The following is a 23341-nucleotide window of genomic DNA, read 5'->3' on the forward strand; positions in this document are numbered from 1 at the left end:
GGGGATCCCTGGGTGGCGCAGCGGTTTGGCGCCTGCCTTTGGCCCAGGGCGCGATCCTGGAGACCCGGGATCGAATCCCACATCGGGCTCCCGGTGCATGGAGCCTGCTTCTCCCTCTGCCTGTGTCTCTGCCTCTCTCTCTCTCACTGTGTGCCTATCATAAAAAAAAAAAAAAAAAAAAAAGACTAGGTATGATGCCAATTGAAAGAACAAATCATGCTTGCTGATTCATCCATGTCATTTAGCACATATTGAGTACTTTTTGCCATTTACTATGCACAATGTTTTAGTTAATCTTCTAGAATACTCACAAAAGCTCTGTTAGTATCTTTCCCATTTTATAGCTGAAGAAATTCAGGTCTTTTCAAGGAGTTAAGCACTCGCCCAAGGTCACAAAGTTAAGAAAAGATGGAACCAGGAATCAAACCCAAATAATCTGAGTCCAGAGCCCCAGTTCTGAATCACACAGTTTCTGCAGCTCTGTCGTATACATCACTTCACTTGTGTGCCGCCACCAACCTATGGTAGCCAGAGAGCCTCTATTCTCCATTTGAAAGATGTCAGACTACAGTTTAGAACTCACAGCTTTACCTCTGTGGGTTACAAGAGAACAGAGCACAGATACACCACCTATGGCTTGCAGAGACTCGAGGAATCTGGAAGGTCTATAGCTCCTACTTGGCGTATTCTAAGATACTGCACCAAGACTGTGCTCTCGTCACGTTCTCTCAGATCAATGACTAGTGACAGGAGACTCTAGAGAAATGAAAGCCCAAGTACCAACCTGAATGTGTCCTTACCCTCCCAGAAATCAGATTCAAAGTGGAAGAACAAATATCCACGCAAGTTATAAATGCATTTACCTCTTGACCCAATGACCTCTCTTCTAGAAATGTGTTCCATTGATATTCCTGCACTCGTGAAAAGATCATTCTTTGCTGCACTATCTGTAACAAGAGTAGAAACAACTCAAGCATCTATCAGGAGGGAACTTGTTAATTATGGTAAAGCCTTTTAGTGGAATACTACAGAGTTGTGAAAAAGAATGAAGAAGTTCTCCATGTACTGATACAGAAAGGTGTCGAAGATATAAAATACAGAAGAGCATGACATATCAGATAAAGGGCTAGTATCCAAGATCTATAAAGAACTTATTAAACTCAACAGTAAAGAAACAAACAATCCAATCATGAAATGGGCAAAAGACATGAACAGAAATTTCACAGAGGAAGACATAGACATGGCCAACAAGCACATGGGAAGATGCTCCGCATCACTAGCAATCAGGGAAATACAAATCAAAACCACAATGAGATACCAGAGGATTTTCACCATTCTCACACCAGTGAGAAATAACCAGTGAAAATTAACAAGACAAGAAACAACAAATGTTGGAGAGGATGTGGAGAAAGAGGAACCCTCTTCCACTGTTGGTGGGAATGTGAACTGGTGCAGCCACTCTGGAAAACTGTGTGGAGGTTCCCCAAAGAGTTAAAAATAGAACTGCCCTACAACCCAACAATTGCATTGCTGGGGATTTACCCAAAGATATATATGCAGTGAAATGGCAGGACACCTGCACTCCAATGTTTATAGCAGCAATGTCCACAATAGCCAAACTGTGGAAGGAGCCTCAGCGTCCATCAAAAGGTGAACAGATAAAGAAGACGTGGTCTATATATACAATGGAATATTACTCAGCCATTAAAAATGACAAATGCCCACGATTTGCTTCAACGTGGATGGACCTGGAGGGTATTATGCTGAGTGAAATAAGTCAGTCGGAGAAGGACAAACATTATATGGTCTCATTCATTTGGGAAATATAAAAAATAGTGAAAGGGAATAAAGGGGAAAGGAGAGAAAATGAGTAGGAAAAATCAGAGAGAGTTACAGACATGAAAGACACCTAACTCTGGGAATCAAACGCCAATAAAAAAATGTACATAAATAAATAAAAATAAAATACAGAAGAGCATTTTTGTATGCTATTTTGTGTAAGAAATGATATATATATGTGCTTATGTTTATATATTCAATATATTTTTGTATACATTGACATTAACTATAGAAGAATACACAGGAAGCTAATAAAGATGGTGATCCCTGGGATACCTGAGTCGGTCAGTTGTTGAGTGTCTGCCTTCAGCTCAGGGCATGATCCCAGGGTCCAGGATCGAGTCCCACATCAGGCTCCCTGAAAGGAGCCTGCTTTTCCCTCTGCCTATGTCTCTGCCTCTCTCTGTGTCTTTCATGAATAAATAAATAAAATCTTAAAAAAAAAATATGGTGATCCCTTTGCATGCCAAGGGAGCACAGTAGATAGCACAGAGGGGGCAGAAATGGGAGTGAGTTCTATATATCCTTTCATAACATTTGCTTTATAAACCATGTAAATAAATTACCTGTTCAAAAAGGATGACCATCTTGAGCCCAGCTAAAGATTATTTGAACCTTTATGGAGAGTCAGCTGCTGAGTCTGGTCATGAAGAACAAGTGTGTGTTGGAATATATACACAGATTTGCAAACATCTTCTCTACCCTGACACTTCATTGGCTCAAACTTGGAGTAGACCAAGATTCTGTAATAAATGGATCCAAACACGGACCTTATTTCTTGCTCATGTACCTGGGAGGGGCTTTGAGTCTGCAGCAACTCCCTTCCACATGGTCATTCAGACACCAGGAATCTTCCATCTGGCATCCACCCCTCTCATTCCCTAAGACCTCATTATTATATATATAAAACTGACAGAAGGGAAACAGGTGTAGGAGGGCACATATTCTCACATGCTCCTTTTATTAAAGTGATGCACATCATTTCCTCTCATATTCTATTGGTGAGAACAAGTCTCATGACCACAACCAAGTACAAGGCATGCTGAGAATGCAGTCTCTAGCTGGACAACCTCTTTACATCTCAACATTTACTATGGAAGGGGAGAATAGACAGTTACCCATCTCTGACACCATTATTATCTCTATTACTGAAGGAATTCTGGGAGGATTGCTAGGCATCATTCATCCAGCTAACCTTTCCAAGGAACCCCTGTGCCAATTCCTGCTGATATAGAGGAAACTTTGATGTGGTTTGTGGTTTGTGGAGATGAAGCTTATCTTCAGTTGGAATGATGAAAAGAGGGCCACAGGAACTGGTTGAAGACCTCATTTACCCTGAACCTCCATATGGCCCAGTATGGGAATCAGAATCACTATCTCTTTCCATCACCCATCTCTGATTCTGTCATTAATCTTTCTTTCTTCCCCTGTAGATTTTCTCCACATCTCTTATCATCTATGGTAAGAAGGCCTTTCAATGACCAGTGTGTGCTCTCTTCTTGACCCACCTGACTCCAATTCTACCTTTCATTTCCATAAGCATGACTTCTTTATTCCCCAGGAGATCACCCTCCCAACCCTGTCTACCCAATGCCTTTACATGTGCTTGTACTTATGTGCACACACATGGATATATGTATATGGCTGTGTGCACACAAGCGCATACACTGAAGCTGTGATGTAGCTTTTATTGTGCCCAACCCCAGGGAAGAACAAGCAGGATGATGAAGGCATAAACTTGCCCACAGCCCTGTAGGAAGGAAGAGAGAAACACATGGACAAGTATCCAAGGGGCAACAATTAGTGATAGATTCTGAGCTGAAATACCTCTGCCAAGGACCTAAAGCAACGCAAGTGTGATCTAGTCCACAGAATACAGCAGGTGGAAGCAACAGATGCAGATTTTGAAGGCTTCCATATTAAACTAGAGTAAACAAAAGCAAAATTCAACCAGACGATGTAACTCCAGGAATTGCTTTTTCACCACCAAGGGCCTGTTTTAATTATTTATATACATCACATCAGCTTGTGTTTGCAGAGATTTTCCTTCCAGAGAAATTGCATTTATTAGATAGCAAGTTCTTTATTTCCCCTGTGTCTTATTAAGCAAAGACATGTGCAGGTACCAAGCAGGGTTTCTGATCATTCATTTGTTCATTCAACAAACATTTACTAAAACTTTACCATGTGCCAGGCACTGGGGATATGGTGGAGAACACAGAAGACAAGGTCCTTGCCCTCCTGTTCTTACTGCAGATCATCAAAAGATCATAAGTACATAAATACAAATTATAAAAGAGAATAAAGGATGCCATGAGAAAGCATGAGATGAGATTTGCGTGGGACTTCAAGAAAGACATCTCTGCCTAAGGGACACCTGAGCAGAGACCAGATTCTCAAAAGGTGTGACTGCCCTAAATTCAGTAATTCCCTCCAAAAGAGAGGAAAACACTGAACTTAAAAAGGAAGCTGATAATGTCTACATGTCTTCTCTGTGCCAGATACAGGGCTGAGCTGTTTCTCAGGACTATTGCTTCTCCTCCCTTGCCCAGGGCTTCTAGGTGGGTGACCTGCTCCCCAGTTTTTACATATTAAGAACCAAGCTCCAAAAGTTTCACTAGCCTGATTGTACTTCTTGGTTAGTAAATGGCAGATCAGAGAGTCAGACCTGGATCAAAGCCCTAAGGAACCAGTACCAGAAGACAGGGATGCTTGGAGGGACCCTGTTTCAGTACTGCAAGGAAAGCCACCAAGAGGCACCTGCCCCTGCTGTGAAGGAAGCATTCAGATGCTTAAACTCCTATAGGGAGACTGCAAGAAACCATAACCACACAGGCCCCTAGAGCCCTCGGACCACCACCTCCTAGGCTGTGCAAACAGGTGGCCCATGGATGCAGCCCAGCCGATGAGAGAGTTGTCTTTTTGTACAGATTTCTATAAATGAAATCTGGGCTCTAACAAATTTGACCTCTCATGCTGAGTCCTTTGCAGGTCCCATCATCATTCCTGGCAGGACTCCCAATCCCTCATAAAAAGGAATGTGTGACCTATTTTAAAATTCCTCTAGGGAAAGAGTCAGCATGTTGCCTTGGCAACTGATGAGAACCCTTCTAGGAGTCCTGCTTGGCTCTTCCTTCAGTCTAACGGTACTTCCGCCCTGATGTGATTCAAAGCCTATGCTGACCTCCCAGAGGTGGAAGAGAGGACAGAAGTGATTCTCTGCAACCATACCCTCCCACCTTGCTCCATGAGAGTGTAGGGGACAGAGAAAGGAAGCAGAAGACAAAGGAGCATGGGAAGAGGGAAGAGGATGACAAAGGAGGACCCTTCTACCCAGGGATGGAGGCATGGCTTGCAAGGCCTGGGCAGTCTCTAGTCTCAAAACTTTGAACTGATTCCCTCACAGAGTTGTTGACATGCCCATCTGCCTTCTCCTCCACTGACTAACCTCCTGACCCAGAGCTTTAAGAAGCCTTCCTTTCTACCAGCCTTGCTGCCCTCCTCAAGCTCCCACAACACTGACTGACCAGGTCTCCCATCAGGGCTTGCACTGTGGACTTGTGTCTTTAGCTTTGCTCATGCATACATCCCATCACCCTTTCTCAAAGCCCGAAGTTCCTGGGGTAAAGAGCCTATGTCTGATATTGCTTTTCAACCATCACTTCAGTGCACTGTAATATTTGTTTCTACTGACTTCAAAGAGAGTTATAGACTTCTTTCCCTCTCACCATGCTGTCGAGCAGATACTGACTTCTCCTTCAGCCATTCTCCTTGTGGAGGAGACTACCTGCACCAACAGGCACCCAGACCTTCATGGGACCATCACAAAGCAAAGTCCTTCTGCCTGGCCCTGATTAGAAAGTGGGAAGCCGAGCTTTGAAGAAAGAAGTGAGGGATTGGCACAAATGCTTTCCAGGACTATTTTGGTTGTAAATGACAAAAGCTCAAGTCAAACTGGCCTAAGCAAAAACAAATGAGAAAAAAAAAATGTGTCGACTCATTTAACTGAAAATCAGGCTGAATCCAGTGGCTATGACAATGTGGACTCCAACCCTTAAATTTATTTTGTCTTGGCTTTATTCTCAGCAGGTTTGCCAACATGGTGACAAATATGGTCACCAGCAGAACCAGATAACTGCCCTACCAGGGTTGAACTCCAGCAGAAAAAAGATGCCACCTCTCCCAGAGTTCAAACCAAGTCTCAGGACTGAGTCTAGATCATGTGCCCAGCCCTGAATCATTCTCCCTGGAAGGGCTTGAGTCGTGTTTCTGCTTCCTGGAGTTGGGTGGAGTCTCCCCCACAAACCTTGTGACCTTGAAGAGGGGAGAGGTGATACCCTGTGCAAAATCAAAGTGCTGGTAGTAGAAGAAGACACGGACGCTGGGCTGACAAGCACAACAGATGTCCATGGCCACCTGCATCCTTTCTCTTCTCTTTTTCTTGTTCAGAATAATAAGATGTGGAGTTGGAAGTGTCTCCCCCTTGAGAAACATCTTTAGCTCTAAAGGATTGGGCAGGGCCCAAGAAGAACTGAATTGGAGGGGGGAAAAGTGAGTCACCTAAAATTGGCGCTGACCCTAAGTTTACAGAGAGAGAAGTGAATGGGGGTCATATTTATTCATTTTCTCATTGAAATCCCCAGCTCTGTTTCATGTTGAGGCCTTTCCCATTGGCTGTTCATTGCCAGCAGGACTTTGCAGACATCAGAACAGTTTCCTTAATTATATGTCTGTATTTTAAAAAATAAATAGTGGTGCTTATCACTCTGCCTGCACATGGGGACCTGGATGAGCCCACTGACGCAAAGCAGTTTCTAAGCAACTTGTGGAGCTGGTGCCTAATGCAACAGCCATGAGATTTGGAGGAAAAATAAAATAAAGCCCATGGACACTCAATGTGGAGCCAATTGTGATTGGTTCAAAAAGGCTGCCCAGGGTCCTTTGGGAGGTTAATTCCATCTCAGGCTGACAGAAAGGGGCTTGTTTCCGGAAAGCCAGGATCTCTCTGGTGTGGGACGCTTGATAAGTGGGCTTCTGGAGGATTCCAATAAGCACTCTGTCCCAGGGAGCCCTGGTGCTGATAATGTGTGATAATAGAATTGCTGATGTTCGGAACTGAGAGAGGCTCTGAGCAGTGCAAGCAAGTCCAGGGAAGAAGGTGAGGACAGGGAGAAGGCAGGGCCAGGTTTCCTTGTGTCTCCCCCACCTCCTCACCTCTCAGACAGTGTAGCACTACTGCCCAACAGAGAGGGGGAGGTGTTCTGAGTGAGGAGAAGAGATTCCTGGCCACAGAACTGACCTTACAGAACACACAAAGTGAACTATGGCCAGCAAATGGATGTCATGAATAAGTAAGACCAGCATTTGCATCTGGCTACAACACTCACATCTGCATGACACTGGGAGAATCATTTTTACCTCTCTTTGCCTAAGTTTTCTTGTTTTTTTAGGTGGAAATCATAACAGGATCATCCTAAGGATTAAAGATTTATGGAACACACAGCATTCCCTCTGCCATAAAAGGTTCATACCAGGCCTCCATGGTGACTGCACTAAGATTCTGGAGATCCTATTGGTCATTTCCACAATAGACTAACTATATCCATTAACTTTTTTTTTAAGACTCTATTTTTATAAGTAATTTTAGGTTCTCAGGAAAACTGAAAGGAAGGTATAGAGTTCCCATACATGCACACTCTCCCATTATCAACATCCCACACACACACAGTGGTGTATTTGTTACAATTGATGAGCCTACATTAATCCATCATAACCACTCAAATTCCCTATTTTACTTTAGAGTTCACTTTTGGTGGTATACATTCTATGTATTTTATCTGTTAACTTCTGCCATGTAACAAACCACCCAAAACTTAGTGACTTCAAACAATTTATTTAGTTTATGATTCTGTGGGTTGACAGTTTGAGCTGGGCTCAAATGGATGGTTCTTCTGGTCCCAACTCACTCATGCCTCTGCAGTCAGCTGCCAGGCCATCTGGGAACTGACTGATCTAGAATGCCTTCAACCAAGATGGTTTGTCTCTACTCAACCTGACCTCCATCCGCTGTCTTGCTAGCCTGGGTATGTCACATGATGGCTGGTCATGCTCTGGACAGGCACAATGTCCTTTGTACCCCATTCTACTGGTCAAATTAAGTTACACAACCATCTCAGAAGGTGAGGAAACAGATGCCACATCTTCATGAGAGATGCTGCAAAGTCCCATAGTAAAGGGATGTAACTACAGGGAAGGGAATAATAATGGCCCTGTTTGCCATCCACCATAGCTCTGTCCAGAGAATCTTTGAAGGGGGGAAAAATGGTTCACATCCATGTCTAGGCTTCTTGGGAATAGCTCTTGGTGATGTTGCTGACCAAGGACAGCTTCCTGCCAGAAAAAGCCATGAAACTGCCCCCACATTTCCTGATATCCAAACCCAGTATCTATCTATACAGCTAAAATAAACCAAGGAGACCTGAGGGATGACAAAATAAGGTATAATTTATGGAGAAATTTGCTAATAATAAAAATCACTGACTCTCAGAGTTAGAATTGGCCTTAGAGGTAATTTAATCTAATGGTTTTTAAACTCATGTGACATGGAACTATGGGGGTTTCAAGAAGGTAATTCATGAAAGTCAATGTAGGAAATGACTCTGGGCCCCTCACCCCTACTTCAAGGCATCCATAATTTTCTGTAATGAAAAAGCTACTAGCCACTTTATTGCAAAGATTCTTCTACTCCTTGCACAATATTTCTCCTAGAATTGCCTGTGGTTACTTGGATTCATCAGATTTTTACTATCCAACATCTTTCAGGGAACTAATATATGTTGAGGACGTACTACACACAAAACATCATGTTAGGTCCTTCAGTATTGAGTCTGACTTTCTCTGCCATGCAGGTCTTAGGGTCTTTCAAATGTCTTCTTCATGTCTGCCTTTATTCTGGGCAGCTGCTCGTCGATTCACTTTCTGAGTCAAGCTTTTGTTCCAGCCAAGTTCCCAGTCTCTATCACTGCCACATTCAAGAGTTCTTTCCTGCTGTAGAGAACATCAACCTGCTTTCTAAATCCAAGCACCACAAGTTCTATGCTGTCTCAGTCAGCTCCAGCCCACCCAGGTGTCCAAGAACAATCCAGTATGAGTGGCAGGAGATCCTCAGTAAACCCCCGTGCTCCCGCTTTCCACCTACATCCATGGCCCTTCTCTGCTAACACTTCCCCCAAGCCAAACTGGTATTAACAACATATCTAACATATCTAGCCAGGAATCAGGTCCATTCCTATTCAAGTCTTTGACTCACATGACACCATCTCATTTCTGCAAATCCATTGCTAAATGATAAATTTAAAAATATATTAATAGGAAATGACTGAAATTTTTATTTTGAGGCAAAAAATCCCACATGTACCTTTTCCATGTTTCCAATTATATGATGTACCTGAAGTAGTCAGTCATAAAAACGGAAAGTAAAATGGTGGTTACTAGAGCTAGGAAGATGGAAATGGGGAGTTGTTCAATGAACAGAGTTCCAGTTATGCAAGACAAAAAAGTTTTAGAGCTCTTCATTACAACCCTGGACTGAGAGTTAACAATGCTGTACTATATACTTAAAATTTTGTGAAGAAGGTCTACCTCATGTTATATGTTTTTTACTGCAATAAAAAAGAATAATAACAACAACTATCTCCTACCTTCCCATTGTTGGATGGTAAAGATATTTCATGTGAAAATGGTTTCGAAACAGATCAAGTACTATGCAAATGTAAGGGATTATTACTTTGATTATTATGGTACCCCATCCCATTCTTTTTCTATTTCAGAATGCAAGATTATCTTCTAATTAAATCCAAATTGGAAGAAGAAGCTACACTTTACACAAGTCCCTCCAGTAGTCTTCTGGTGCCAAACACCAGGCAGGGCAGCAACACAAGTGAGCCCAAGCAGGCAAGACTCCTTAACCATAGACAGAGAGATTGCTGATGGGCAAAGTTGAGAAAAAATTGCTTTGTGATGCTTGTATATGATATCTAAAGGCAGAGCTGTCCTCTCCAGCCAGGAAATCAATTTGCACCCTGACCAGAGATGTTTCAAAGAGGGAGTCAGAGAAACAATCATTAAAAAAGAGAGAGAGACAAAAAAAAAAAAAAAAGAGCATCTCCAGCTTAAAAGTAAAAAAAATTCCGAAAGCTAGCACAGTGCCCAGTATATTGTATTCACCAGCCAAGATACACAGAAAATATTGGTTGGATGGAAGATGGATGGATATGTAGGTAGATGGAAGAAAGGAGTAAAAATCAATGAACAAGCATAAAAATGCTCCCAAGTTGGGCTTCTACCTTTAGGAAGAGATGTCTGCCCACCAAAATGATCAGAAACTGCTATTTCAACAAATACTAAGGCAGGTTTTCATCATGAGCAGCTTTTCATGACCCAATGTTAGCCACATTGCCATTGTTAGCTTGAAGGATGACTTCCCACAAAATTACAAAAATGATCCCCTCTTGGAGAGAGATTAGGAAAAGGCACCTGCTCTGGGCTGGCACAGCCAGGGCCCACACCTTGGATTCTAGTGTCTGTTCATTCCGTTAGATATTTCTGTGCAATACACAAAATGAACATCTGCACTAAGTGGCTTTGATTAGTTGCATGATGAAGCAAAAGCTAATAACTTGGGAGGAGACAGATTGTGGCTCTGTGGTTTGCCAAGCTCCCTTCTCCGGCCTCCTTTTGGGCTAGAATCAGGGTTTGACAGCCAGTGGCCTTAGGTGAGCACACACAGAACTGTTTTGGCAAAGAGCCAGAGAAAAGACATCCTGTCTAATCTTTACCCAGGTCAAGGTAAACAATACTTCCATTACCCACTGGGACTTCTCTCCTGCCCCTTTCCAGTCAACTTCTTCAACCCTAGCTCCCTTGACAACCACTATTAAGACCACTATCACTATATATCAATTTTGTCTGTTCTTTCATAAAAATATAATCATATCATATATTCTCTTTTGTGTCTGGCTTCTTTAACATAATATGCTTGAAATTAGTCCATTATTGTGAGTAGCAGTAACTCATTCCTTTCTTGCTGAGGAATATATTCAAATGGCCAAATCACATATAAAAGGGTATTTAAGGGCAGCCCTGGTGGCTCGGCGGTTTAGCGTTGCCTTCAGCCCAGGGCGTGATCCTGGAGTCCTGGGATTGAGTCTCACGTCGGGCTCCCTGCTTCTCCCTCTGCCTGTGTCTCTGCCTCTGTGTGTGTGTGTGTGTCTCATGAATAAATAAATTTAAAAAACAATTTTTAAAAAGGGTATTCAAAGTTATTAGTCTCATCAAGGAAATACAAATTAAACCCACAGTGAGATACCTCTACACCTTCACAGGACTAGCTGAAAACAAAGACTGACGATATCAAGAGTTGATGAGGATATGTAGAATCTGGAACTCTTGGACACCACTTTTAGGCATGTACACTAGTAAAATCACTCTGGAAAATCCTTTGGCTTTCTAATAAACTTAAACATACACATCTTCTATGACCCAGTGATTCTACCCCCAGATATTTACTCAAGAGAAAAGAAAACATAAATCCACAAAATGACCTGTACAAGAATATTCCAGTAGCTTTGTTTATAAAAATCCCAAGTGGAAACAGCTGAGATGTCCATCACCAAGAAAAAGGATAAATAAACTGTGGTATGCCCACAAAATGGACATGTCACTCTTAAATCTCTGGGGCTTCATTCTATGGGAAGAATAATATACCATATAGAGAATTGTTAGAAGAATAATGTGGAAAAAAAAAAAAGAATAATGTGGAAAGTGGCTAACAAATACAGGATTTATCTTTGGTTTTGTCGCTACATAAGTAAGAAAAAGACAAAGAAAAAGTAGTTGAAAAAAAGACACAAACCAACATGCTATTGGTTGGCAACTCCTAAAACTACTTAAATATCTCATCTCCCATGGATCCAGTTGCCATTTTTCTGACTTGCAAGCAAAAAATAGTCATGAAATGAAACCATTTGGCCAAAACCAAAACAAGGTAACCAGACGGGTTTGTCTTAGAGCCTTAACCTTTAAAAAAAAACACCCAAATTTCCTGCACATGTTTAATCTGTTTAACTTAGAAATCTCAAAACATCTGCTTCTGCATCCTTTCCAACATATTGATTTTGTTTTATTATTAAATGCTTCATCTTTTATTCTGTTTTAATCAGAAAACCACCTCAAACTCTGGAAACAAGCAGCAAAATAATCACATGCACACACACATACACTCAGACACAGGTACACACATATGTTGCCTTCTCCATCTATGTATATATGGAGGTCTTCATGTTCTCTACATCTACATATGATAAAGCAATGAGTCACTTGATAGCAAACTTGCCAGAACATATACATATCTGCATGAAGTCCCCCAAAGTGGACAGTTTTTATCCTTATTCCCACAACGCTGTTCTTGCTCAAAACATTTTTAGATCTTTGGAAGCTATGTTATATAAAGAACTGTGAAAACAACAACTGGGAGAAGAAAAGCCTACCCTTAAATATTTAAAGAGGCATTTTACAAAAGAAGGAATACATATTTTATATTTTATAGCCATTGTACACATGAGGAAACAGGTTCTGTCACGTGTCCACAGTCACACAGCCAATAAGGGTGCTGACTTGATGTGAGCTCAGACAGTCTGCCTCTGATCTGCTTTACCACCAGCCTCTCAGAATAGAATGGAGCAGACTAATGATGAAGACTGATCTTGTGCCCGGGTATTCTGGTGGAAGAGGGCTAGAATAACAGTGGGTGCTTCGGGGGAGAGTGCTCAATCAGCCCCAAGGACTGGGGGTGTGGTAATAAGTGCCAGGAAAGACTTCATGGAAGAGCTGCCATTCACAAGGAAGGGGCTTTAAAAAGCTGATTCAACTCCTTGCAGACTGGTGGGTTCTTATGTTCTCACCTTTTCCCAAGGTTGGATCAGGAAAAGCCAAGTAGGACATATAACATCACATACCTCGTCACTATCCTTATGCTTGTCTGGTCCTCAAAGAGCATTTGAACTCTCTCCTGCAGATAAGGATCTTGAGACAGCTTTGGAAAATGGGGCCACTGTGGGGATATAAGTGACCTGCCAATGCCTTCTCCCCTCTGCCTCTCAGACTCCAGAAATTCATCATTGGATCTTTCTTTAGCAGTCAGGTAGTGGTCCAAGGAGTTTGTGTGTGCAAATACGTGCGTGCGTGCATGTGCATGCATGTATGGGTGGGTGTGTTGGAAGGGAGGGAGGGGGCTGCCTTTCTCCCAGCCCCAGAGCATCCAGACTCTGCAAATGCAAAGCTGAAGCTGCCTGGCCCTTTGATCAGGACCCCATGCTGTGCCTTGTTCAGGGAGTTTTTAAATTCTCTTTCATTTTATTGAGCGGCTTTGCTCCCCACCTCCCATCCCAGAGTCAGGTCTCAGGATTATTGGGTCCTTCTCATTGATTTGTTTTCCTGACCTTTGTAGTAGATACTGAAATATATGGATGGAACAAGAAAGGGAAAGGGAGAGAGCTCGGGTAGCCTCTGGAAGGGAGGGCTCCTGGTGAGGATCTTGGGTCTGGTCATGTTTTACAGAAAAGAGATAAGTCAGGTGGCAGTTGATGGGTGCCCCAGAAGAGGAAGTACCTGGTTATGGGGGCCAACTACTGAAGACCAGGCTGAGGTCGCAGCTCTGTGTCACCCACAGGACCAGGAACTAATGCTGGACCTCTGTATCTCTATCCATTTGTCTTCTGTTGAAAAAACTCCTATGTCATCTCCTTCTTTCATTCTTTTGGAAAATCCGCACTCCACTCCTCTCAAGGCTCTGTACTAGGAAAACATGCGTGCTCTTCTTTCCTCTGTGAGTCCCAGTTTTGTATTAAACTCATGTTCTCAGATCAGCCACAGATACAGATTCCATCATTGACATTGAGAAGGAATAAATGAATATCTGTGGAGTATCCACTGCCCAGCATTGTGAGAGGTGTTTTATTTGTATTATGGGTGACTAGGCCAGAATTTTCCCACTCTTCTAGAAATGAAGGTAGGACCCACAGTGGAGCCACCAACTGGAAGGCAGTGCTGGATTGAAGACATGTGGTTCCTTCTTATGAGTGTGAGTGCCATTCCCACTTCAAAGCCAAGTGGGAAGGCTTCAAGAGTCAGCAATAAAAATCTGGGATTCCTGCAAGATATAGAGTCTGGACCCTCTTACCCAGGGAGGCACTGTGTCCACCTGAGCAGAAGACATGTCTGAAGAGGAGGCACAAGGCAGAAGGGGAGAGCCCAGAGCAGCCCGTTCCTCAGTATTTGGTGAGGCTAATGATAGGAGTGCCCCTAAAGGTCAAGTGTCAAAGTGACTGGACTTTGTCTTTCCTGTACTCCACTCAGGTGGGCTGCCCACTACACACAGGGAGGCAGGAGGAAGAGGAGGTCGTGTGGTAGACTCCATAGTGATTGCTGAGTGGGAGGTGGGAGATGTTAGCCTCCATCAGGGAGTTACCACAGGGCCTTCAAAGACCCAGACATGTACCCTGCAAGAAAGCCTCACCTTTGGACTCGTGTCACAGAGAGTATCAACAACCAGTCAGTGTTGGCCTAAGAAATATCAACAGCTTCCAAAGGAAGTACCAGAGATGGGCACAGTTATATAAAGAGATGCTTGTCCTTTTCCTCTTCCTTCTACCAGAGAGACCATTCTGGAAAAACTAGATTCTGAAGGAGTAGATGCTCCAAGCTACCTAGAGGGAGGGAGGTCATGTAAATGAGATTGAAATGGAGTTTGAGAGTTAGCAGGCCCTGTATACCCCTACCAATATCTCCTCATCTTTACCTTTGGGTAGTTGGAAGAGGGGCAAGATGGCAGAAGAGTAGGGGTCCTCAACTCACCTGGTCCCACCGACTTCTCTAGATAACTTTCAAAACATCCTGAACACCTACAAATTAGACCTGAGATTTAAAGAGAGGACACCTGGAATGCTACAGAGAGAAAGTTTTCACTTCTAACAAGGTAGGAAGGCAGAAAAAAAATAAATAAAAGAGAATAAAGTTGGGGAGGGGCACTGTGATCTTTACCTTTGGGTTCACACAGGCCTGACTTCTGACTGCCAGAACCTGCATCTCTTTGCCTACAAGCTTTTCTCTGGCCGCTGAGGCCCTTTCTGCCCACAAATAAGTGCTGGGGAGTTGACACCATCCTAGAGGCAGCCCTTATCCACTGACAGGTGGGATTTGGTGTACAAAAACCAAATTTGTACTAGCTCCTTCATCGGAGTCACTTGTTCTACACTGTATTAGTTATCAATTGCTGTATGACAATTTCTCCCCAAAACATAGCAGCTGGAGACAACAATGAATATGTATTACCTCACAATTTCTGTTGGTCAGGAATTCAAAAAAAGCTCGAATAGGTGGTTCCAGCTTCAGGGTGCTCATGATTTTTCAGTCAAGATGTCTGCTGGGGCTGCAATCAGTTGAAGGCTAGACTGGGGCTGAATGACGTGTTTCTAAGCTACCTCATCAGCACTGCTGACTGTTGGCAAGCTTCAGTACATCACACTTAATACTTCTTCATGATCTGTGGCTGGCTTCCCCTGGGGTTCTAATCCAAAGAACTGAGAGACCAAAGTGAGAACAGAAAAGGTCGTCTTTTTTACGACCCAGCCTCAGAAGTCAAATACCGTATTAATTATTGATGGCTAGATAACAAATTACCCCAATACTAGCAGCCTTAAAAAAATATATTCACTCACAATGTCTATTGGTCAAGAATCTGGGCATAGTTTAGCTGGGTGCCTTTTGACGCCTATGACTCAGAATTCCTCACCAGGCTCCTCCCCCATGTGGGCCTCTCCATAGGGTAGCTCACAACATGGTTTTTTTTCTCAGAACTAGTGAAGGAGAGAGTAAGAGAACACAAGTAAGGCAAAAGCCAGAGTATATTTGTGACATAATCTCAGAAATGACATCCATCACCTTTGTTATATGCTATGGTTAGAACTGCGTCACTTCTTATATGGTTATAAATGGCCTACACTCTAGGGAGAGGATTGTACAAGGTCACGAATACCAGCAGGTAGAAAGAATTGGGGCCATTTCAGAGGCTGCCTATCATGGAATAGCACCACTTCTACCATATTCTCCTGGATACACAGGCCACACACATAGTTCAATGTGAGAAGGCATTACACAAAGGCACGAATACCTGAAGGTGAGGAACACTGGGGCAGGCTAGAGGGATGACCCCCACAAAAACTGTTTCCAGAGTTCCCTAGTGAGATTATGCACTTGCTGATAATGCATTTTCAAGTGCCTTCCTTCCTTCCCCTGGATCACTTCCTCTACTCCCCTGCTGGTCTTTTCTGACATCTCCCAAATAAACCCCTTGCACATGAATTCTTATTTCAAGGTCTACTTCTGAGAAAACCCAAACTAAGACAAAGGGTGACCTATTAAATTAGACTTATATAAAAGTGGGTTTGTGTGTGTGTGTGGGTGGGTGGGTGGGTGTGTGTGTGTTAGGAACTGATGCAAAATTCATTTCTTACTATGAGACACAGCAAAATTTTTGAAAACTATTGTAGGAAGCACCACAGGATTTCAGGGCACAATGGTTTCATTTAACCCTGATGAAATCTAGAAAGACTAGATCTTAAGAGGACTCAAAGGGGATAGAAAGAAGACAAAGGAACATGAAAAATTGGAAAGTGCATTGTACATCCAGAAACAGTGACATGTAAAACTGGGCTGTTACTTCTGGAGTTTATTCCCCACTTGTCTGTCGGAGTTTTGTTTCTATCCGCTTATCACTTTACCTCAATGGAGGCCTTGTGTCAAGATGCCCATATCCAGTCTGAGCTCCAGCCAAGCCTCATGCCTAGCAAATATTCCATACTTTCATGAAGGAGAATTGCTCTGTAACCAAATTGTAGAGATGAAATGCAAAAAAACTTCATAGCATTTAGTGGAGAGGAGGGAGGTTCCCAGGAGTAAGCTAAGTCACTTGAAGCAACTGTATATTTTCATACATTTTTCAAAACTCTCTTTGAGACTGACTTTAGATAGATAGGTACCAAATGACTCTTGACCTCTATGTACCCAAAAAATGCCCAAGAGAAATCAAGGCCTTCCAAAGCACTCAGCTATAGGCCTATCAAGGGCTGGCTAGAGGAGCTTAAATCCAAATTAATTACCCAGATATCTCTAGTTCAGAAGTTGGGCCACAGACAAACTCATCAGCATGCAGTAGCTGCACCAGTCCCACGATGAGAAGAAAAGGAAGCAGGATAATGAGGACAGTAGATAAAAGGGATACCATGGAGGAGGATCTTAATTGTATCTTAATTGAGTCACACACTTTCTCCTTCATGCAGATCCCAGACCTCAAGTCAGAGAGTGGCCTCTCTGTTTGGGTATTTCCTGTGTCCCAACCATGACTGGTCAAGATCCAAGATCAACATATTGTGGCATTCCATGAAAAAACAAGTGTATCAGTTAACTGTTGCTGCAATAATGCTATATAATAAACCACCTCAAATCTTAGTAATAATCACTTACGTCACCCACATATCTGCAGTCTCTGGGTCTGCAAGCCAGCTGGAAGTTGGCTGATTCAAGCTGGGATTGACCAGGAACTCTGCCTCAAGCTTTGGATATAACTCATCTTGGCCCTCACTGAGACTTGGCTCATATCTGCTCCATAAGTGTTAGTTTCAAGGCCCAAAAATCTAGAAGGTCTTCTCTGACACACAGGAAAAAAGCAGAAAATCCAAGGCCTCTTAAGACCTGAGCCTGGAACTGGAAACCTCTCACTGGCATCCATATATCACTTGCTCAATGATGTCACATGGCAGTACCCAAAGTCAAGAAGGGGTGAGGGCCACACTCCACCACAGTGAAATCATGGCAAGGGTCAGGACATAAGGCAGAGGGATAGACACAGAGACAACAATTCCATCTACCAAAGCCTCTGTCTTCCTCCAAACTCCAACTGAAGCCATGATCATTGATAGAGACTCTGGAATTCTAATCCATCGGCTGCATTTATGATACCTAGGAAGGACGAAGATGAGAATGACAAGCTCATGCACCAGGCCACCACAAAAACTGGAGGACAGCGATAGAGTATGTCCCCCACTTCATTTGCACTTTGGGAGTAGTTGGTGCAGACCATTGCACTCACGGGCCTAGATTGTCAGCACTGGTTATTACTTACTATCCAAAGAGGTTTGGTGTTTCCTCTGACATTGGAATATAAGGGTAATTGCAGGTTATGTGGTCATTCCCAGGAAGAGAAGGAGGTCTTTCTTCTAAGAGAGATGCTCTACAATCATGAATGTTTCATAATAATCTCATTCTTTCTACATTGGCTCTGGCCTATATGGTTGGCTGGCAAGGCTACTTCTGGGAAGGAAAAAAAAGAATCCCATTCCTTTTCTGAAAGTGGAATCCAAAGAAACCCAGCTCTTTTGCCTTGGATTGACAAAAACAGAAAACTATCCCAGACTACTCCAACCTGCAGAGCTTGGAGTCAGCTGTGACGAAACGCATTCCCAGGCCTTGTGAGTCACTACCTGGGTGGGCACAGAGTCACAGCACTCAGATCTGCAGCTTGACCCTGCACAAAGGTGCCCACCCAAGGAGCGGGCGCCCACCCAATTCAGCGGGGCTGAATTCCACTCCGGTTTCCACTGCCAAGTCAAGCACCCAGACCAGGGGCTGCATAATCCCAAAGGAAGAGGCAACTTTGATAAGTAATCTGCCCACAAAGGGCACATTTTGGTAATCCACAGAAAGATGACTTAACACCAAAGGAGAATTTATCTCTTTGGCAGTCAGATGTTTGGCTCTCCCAGATTGCCCAGAGGCTACCCACTAGCACAGTATTTTACTTTGGATCACTCTCCAACTCTTCACTACTCCCACCACAGCATCTGCATCCACATCCTTTGCCATGTAAATCTGCAATGCCCCACCACTGGAAGAGGCAGGAAATACATCCCCATCCCATGATGGGCTTGACCATGTGACCTGCTTTGCCCAGTAGAATGTGAGTGGATGTGAAGTGAGCAGAGACTTTAAAAGTACTTGCTTTGTCTAGGTTGGCCTTTCAAGCCTCCACCATCTGCCATAAACTGGTAACAGAGGGAGGAGTCCCATGATGACCCAGTCTGAAACAGAGCCACTTTCACTGCCTCACAAATCAATAAGCAAAACAATAGATGTGTGCTGTTTGTTATGAGATAAAACCTGACCAATACACATGTTGTGCAAATCATGGAACAGGACAAACTCTCCTCTCAAAGCAAGAAGCCTAGGTCATCTAGTTGAAAGAAAGCATGGGAATGATGCCTAGCCAGATTCTGGAGCTGAGCTTCCAGGACTTTCCATTGCATGCCTGAGGTTTCTGTTGTGAGTAAGGAGGAGGGGCTGTGAGGAATTCTGACTGTGCCCAGGTACTGTGATGTCCATTTAGGTGGCTCCAACCCAAGTGCTGCCTGCTGGAGCAAAGGCCAGCATTCTGGGCAGAGTTGTCTGCTCTGGTGCCCACACCTTGCTTTCCTCAAGGAAAGCTGCAAACGCTCCAAGTTCAACCCTCTGGGGAGGGCAGACGTTTTGCCTGCAGAAGCCTTTCTACTGAGTCAGCCAGTTTTTAATGAGGGCTGTACACCAGACAGTGCTGCCACCTCGCCACTCTTATTAAACCTTGATCGCAGCTCTACCCAGCTGCAGTTGATTTGGCTTTTGCAAATGCAGATGCATTTCTCACCACTCGCCATAATAAACTGAAGAACAGTCAGGTTTATTGACTTGTGGGAAGAGATTTTGGTAAGGAGAAAGGAAGGGAATTCCTCTTCTATGCTGTTTCCAGCCCCAAAACAAATACCAAAGTCAAATGCTTAATTCTCAGAGGTCAGTTGAGGAAATGAGCCCGTGTGCAACATGTGTCATGCTTAGATAGAAAGAGACACAAGATGGCCATCCTCTCTGTGGCCTCCTCTCCAGGTGTAATGGTGCCAAACTCCACGAGGACAATGATATCTGGGTTCCTCCCATCTACATCCGTTTAGAACAGTATCCAGAAGAAATATCTTTGCTGAGAACTCTTTGAATAAGAAAATATCCTGTTAAGAATAAGCCAACCAACCAAGGGGCACCTGGGTGGCTCAGTTTGTTAAGATCCGACTCTTGATTTCAGTTCAGGTCATGATCTCAGGGTTCTGAGATCGAACCACATATCAGGCTCTGTGCTGGGTGTGGAGCCCGCTTGGGATTCTCTCTTGCCCTCTTCCTCTGCCCCTCCTGACCCCCACCCCCAACCTATGCATGCACGCACTCTCTTTCTCTCTCTCTCTCAAAAATAATAATAATAATAATGATAATGATAATAATAAGCCAACCAACACCATGTAAAGAAAATTAAGGTTTAGTGAACAAACACATGTTGAAAAGCACATGGGTGCTTTCCCATGAATCATTGCTAATCCCTCAACAACTCTTTAGGGCAAGTGTCATCATTCCTGGTTTGACACATGCAGGAAGGAAGATCAGAGATATGGCATGATTAACTCACAGTCACCCAACAACTAAGAGATAGGACCTGAATTCAAACTTAATGCTGGTCAGACTCCAAAATTTGTATTCTTTCCATCATACCAGACTGACATAGTTAACCTTAATATTTTATGTAAAGCAGATATAAAATCTCAATCTACAAACACTGTTGTCTAACAAATATAACTTTCTTTAGTTTTATTTTCTTTAAGATTTTATTTATTTATTCATGAGAGACACAGAAAGAGAGGCAGAGACATGGGCAGAGGGAGAAGAAGCAGGCTTCATGCAAGGAGCTCGATGTGGGACTTGATCTGGGGAATCTGGGATCATGCCTTGAACCAAAGGCAGATGCTCAACCGCTAAGCCACCCAAGTGTCTCCCTTTCTTTAGTTTTCTATTATTCAATTTAATTTCTCTTTCGAGCTCATTCCACCAGGGGGGCAGTAATTTAAACTCAAGCAATTGCCTGCCCCTGCCCTTCCCAGGTTTGTGCAGTAGGTCCCTGGGATGCATCACACCACATCCCCCTGGGACAGGTCCACATAGGACTGTACACACTGCCAGTACCCAGGTTAAGCACACACCACCATATCTCTCTTCTCTGCTGCTTCAGTGGGGAGGTGACCAGCCTCTTTGTCCTGTTAAAAAGAAAACCACACACCCAAAATGGCATCACTTAGGCCAAATCACTAAGCTGGAGCTTAATACCTAATCTAATTGCAGTTCCAACTTCCCCCAGAAATGTGTTAACTACTCAGTCAGGAATTTTCTGATCAACATCAATGAGAAACTCTGTCACATGGGCCCTCTCCATCCCCCAGGAAGATGAGGTAATCTGCAAGATAAGATCCCTTGCCCTTTCCCCTAAGGACAAATGACTTTGCCTGAAATAATCCTTTTTTTTTGCCAAGAACTTTCTTGCCCCACCCTCCTTTCTATAAAAACCTTCCATTTTATACAACTCCTTGGAGCTGCCCTCTAGCTGCCAGATGGGATGCTGCCCAATTCATGGATCAATTAATAAAGCCAGTTAGATATGCAAATTTATGTGGTTGAATTTTGTTTTTCAACAGTCCTCTGGGAAGACAATTTTGAGGCTTGTTCTTCACTGGGTCCCCTGAGAAACTGAGCCCCAGGTGCTTATAGCAGTAACCTGATCTTTAATGCCCTCCTTATTAGTTCCTCCTCACTTCTCCCACCCACTCACTTCTGCTTCCTGGGATCTCCTCCCAAATAAGCTACTTATACATGAATCCTTGTCTCAGGCTCTGCTTTCAGGGAACTCAAACTAACATTCTATAAATCCAAGTCCCTGGGACTTCCACAGGGCCAAGGCATAACAAGGGCAGAGTGGGATGAAACAAATAATCAGTACATCACCTGCCCCTTTGGTAGCAGCTAAGCCAACCTCATCTTATCATTCCCTGTCACCAGGCTACACAAATTGCTGCTGAGTTGTCCTTGTTCCCATCCTCTAGCTGCCTGAGGCCCAGTATCTCTCATCCCTATTTCTATACCATACCATTAGGAGGTGATGGAATTCCTCTACCAGGCTGTCATAGCCATTCCTACCTTTGCAGGGCTCTACCCAAGAACAGAACATAGAACCCACTCTTGGGTCTTATTTACCTGTGTTGGCTTTGGCTGTTTCTTTGACACTCCACTGAGAAACCAGAACGTGGTCCCTCTCTCTAGGACCATCAATCAGAGTCTGAGCTTTCATCTCTTTCCTTCTGGCTGCCTTCTTTCCCAAGCCTAGAAGAAGCTGTCTCTTCTCAACACTCTGCTCTCCCTTGTGCTGTGTCCCCTGAGTATTCTATCTATGTCAGAATCCCCTTCATCACCTGAGGGTTCTGAGGAATTCTCTCAGAATGGTATCCTAGTTCCCTGAAAGGTGGGGAGTGGGGGGACCATTGTGATAAAAAGGACAGAACTGAAAATATAAACTTCAGTTTATATCTTTCTCAACCTCATTCTTCCACATTTATAAGACATATTAAGAATAATCCATAGGACAGTGTGATCCTGGTATGGAATCCCAGTATTTCCTTACCCAGTAATTAGAAGAAACCCCTTCATTTCCTCCAAATCTTTCCAATGTCCCCTACCATTCTAGGCTGGCTTCCTCATTTCCTGATGTTGGGGTGTCTGTACTATGAAAAAGGGCTTCCCCTTAACCACAATTCTGAAGAGATTCGCTTTCCCTCTCAACAGCCTTTCTGTAAAATGACTGTGATAACAGCTACTTGCCCCAGAACCATCTCCTCTCCCTCTGTTCCTTCTGTTTTTGCTCCAGAGGGCATTGTGATAGGAACGTACATTTGGCTCCTGTGGCAGCTGTCCCCATGCCTTACCTGTCATTCTTGTCCCCAAACTCTACCAGGCCCAGAAGAGTACACAGCTCGTCCCTGCCCACATTCTCTTTTCAGGCTTGTGTCCAGACCAAGAAGATAATAATTCCATCAGTTCTCAGGGGAAACTGAGGCAAAGTCCCTATTGGACCTGATTTTCAAATTCACAGAATCACTGACTACTTAAGGGCTTTGACTGTCTTGAAAAGTAGAATCCAAGGGAGGGGCAAGATGGCAGAAGAGTAGGGTCCCCAAATCACCTGTCCCCACCAAATTACCTAGATAACCTTCAAAATGTCCTGAAAATCTACGAAATCGGCCTGAGATTTAAAGAGAGAACAGCTGGAATGCTACAGTGAGAAGAGTTCACGCTTCCATCAAGGTAGGAAGACGGGGAAAAAGAAATAAAGAAACAAAAGGCCTCCAAGGGGGAGGGGCCCGCGAGGAGCCAGGCTGAGGCCGGGGCGAGTGTCCCCAGGACAGGAGAGCCCCGTCCCGGAGGAGCAGGAGCTGCACCAACCTTCCCGGGCGGAAAGGGGCTCGCAGGGAGTTAGAGCAGGACCCAGGAGGGC

General features: G+C 43.7%; 1 long non-coding RNA gene across 1 annotated transcript in view; it reads right to left on the reverse strand.

Moving 5' to 3' along the window:
- Positions 1 to 22224, reverse strand: part of LOC144294097 (uncharacterized) — a 94450-nt gene extending 72226 nt beyond the window's left edge. Inside the window, exon 1 of the long non-coding RNA XR_013361497.1 lies at positions 22048 to 22224. This is a non-coding gene — a long non-coding RNA (uncharacterized LOC144294097). The remainder of the gene's footprint in view (positions 1 to 22047) is intronic.
- Positions 22225 to 23341: the final 1117 nt, after the last annotated feature.

This window comes from Canis aureus, chromosome 22, assembly GCF_053574225.1.
Source record: "Canis aureus isolate CA01 chromosome 22, VMU_Caureus_v.1.0, whole genome shotgun sequence".
Taxonomy (NCBI): Eukaryota; Metazoa; Chordata; class Mammalia; order Carnivora; family Canidae; genus Canis; species Canis aureus.